We start from the raw sequence: 2,511 nt of genomic DNA, 5'->3' as shown, positions 1-2,511 counted from the left end.
TTCTCTCTGGGAAGAAATGCCACAAAACACAGGCAGGTCCTCACTGCAGCAGTGCTGGGACTTCTGGAGGTGCTGCCAGCCCTGCCAGCTCTGCCCTTCTCTCCTGCAGCACAGTGAGAACACGGAGTGCAAGCTAATAAGGCATTAACATGCATCCTGCCAGGGAGAGCAGCCTTGGGGATTCCAGGCAAATGGAGAGCCAGTCATTTTTGTATAGTGCTGCTTTTGTTTCTCAGCTGAAAGTCTTGAAAGCTCTTCTTTTTCTGCTTTGCTTTGTCAGCCTCTTTCTCTGAGCCTGAAGTTTGTGAGGCTTTAAACCCAGACAACGCCACCAGGGCAAAGTGGATTTTCATGGAGAAAAACTCCCACTCCCTGTGCTCCCTTCCCCAGCACAGGGATCTCATCCTGACTCCTCTTGTGCAGAGTGGAAAAGTGCAGAGCAGGAGTCACTCCAGGTGTGTTGTCCCTGCCTTTTTTTCCTGCTTAGATTCAAAGATGTCTCTTTTCAGACAGTTCATGGAGTCCCTGATGGAGGAAGTCACGGAGCTGAGGATAAACTCAGCTCCTGGGAGTTACTCTCTCTACTTCCCAGCCCTGCCCTGCTCCCCCAGCACTGGCCTATAGCTCAGCAAAGCTGTCAGGTGCCTCTCTTGCAAAAAAGCAGGACCAAAACACTTCATTGCCATGTTTTCCTTCCTCACCCTGCCAGTTGCATCAGAGGATAAAGCATCTTGCAACCTGTGATTGTCCCTGGACAACTTGAGGAATAAATCCTGGGTTGAGAGAGAGAGAGAGACAGTTTCATCCAAGTGAGCTGTGCTTTGTTCCTGTTCAGCTCCATCCTGATGATTATGTGAAGGGGAAGAAATCATCCCACCTCTGGCAGATATTTAAAGGACCTGCAGGAGTGGGCAGATCCCCTTGAAAAGCTGCCTGAGCCAGGTCAGGGCTGTGGAGACTGTGCTGTGCTAAATCCGGGCAGCTGGAGATTCTGATTTCGCTTACACAGGAGTGTGTAATCCTTACATGGAGTGTGAATCCATAATATTTTCCCAGCAGTGGAGCAGAGCAATCTGCCTTCCTTCCTTGTCTCCTGTCCCAGTGAAGCAGTGGGAATCAAACCACTCTCCAGTACAATGGCTCTGAATCAGCCCATGGAGCACAGGGAAGGAACTGGGATGTTACAGAACACATGGCTCGCCAGCACACACTGCAGACCTTTTTTTCAAGTGCTGCAACACTCATTTCTTTAAACATATGCTTGTTTGGGGTTGCACAGAACCATTTTCCCTTTTTTTTTCCTCTGCACACATGCACACACAGAGCCTTGACAAGGAATTAAACCACTGTAAACCAGTTTATTTAGACAGCCTGTACCTGTAAGTAGCTGTTTCTCATGGAAATGTGCAATCTCTCTCCCATCACGTAGTGGGGGGGTCTGAACACAGCCCAGATTGTCCAGGGCTTCTCACTTTTCACCTTCATTTTGAAATAAATTCCCTCTGCACTTCCACAGAGTGGCCTGCCTTTGAATTTTCCCCGTGCTGACTCTTGCAGCAACTGGTTCACAGCTTTCAAGGTATGAGACCAATTTTCTTTGCAGTACATGTCATTTTGTTGCTGAATATAAGAAACCCTGGCAGACTTTGGAAGCAGCAGCAGCCCCATGTATCCCAGCCCATCACTCAGAGAACAAAATCAATGAAAATATTCTTTTCCCTGCCTGGAAAACCCCCTGGTGCTGGTCCTCAATCCTGGGATCTCTCTGGCACACTGGATGTGCTGTTTGAGCTACAGTTCTTTTAGGGATGTAGCTGGGCTTTATATGAAACCCCCCACAACCCCCTGCTTTCCTTGGAAGTTTGGGTGTTTCTTTTTCCTCCCGTTAAAATCCCGTGTTTCCATTCTCATTTGGATCTCTCTGGCTTCAGTTCTCAGCCAGCCATTGTTAACCCTCTCTTGGATAAAAGCAGTGTGAGTCCCCAGCTTTTCCTCACTGGGACAACCTTCATCCAGTGAAAAGTTGTGTCACAGGCAGCTTTTTGATAAGCTCTGAGTTTTTTCAGTCTCTCACTGTAGCTGAAGGTGGTGACAGGCTAGAGGTGATACCCCTGGCACGGGCTGGTGGATACAGTTAAGCTTAATTTTGCTGCAAATGTTTGGCTGTGGACACTCCTTGTTAGGATCTGGCCACCTTTTAACTCCAAATACAAGTCCTCCAAGCACTTGGAGGTTTTATCCTGCCCTAGAGCTGGGCAGAGCATTCCCATAAATCAGCTATGAAGTGCCTGATGGATGCATCCCATTTTAAAGAACAGCTGAACCCCTGGGAATAAATGATCTTTGATGAATTGTCATCGTTTTCCTCTGGGCCTGTGCCAGGTGTTTACCTGTGAAGAGCTCTCCAAAGTGGCTGTAATGTGAATTAAGTTGCATCAGGGTGGTTAAATATAGATGTATTGACACAGGAGAGCTCTCCCTGCCCTGGGATCCACTTGGACAAGGGGCAGA

Source organism: Pseudopipra pipra, chromosome 1, assembly GCF_036250125.1.
Source record: "Pseudopipra pipra isolate bDixPip1 chromosome 1, bDixPip1.hap1, whole genome shotgun sequence".
NCBI lineage: Eukaryota > Metazoa > Chordata > Aves > Passeriformes > Pipridae > Pseudopipra > Pseudopipra pipra.
Note: the sequence above shows the minus strand (reverse complement) of the source record.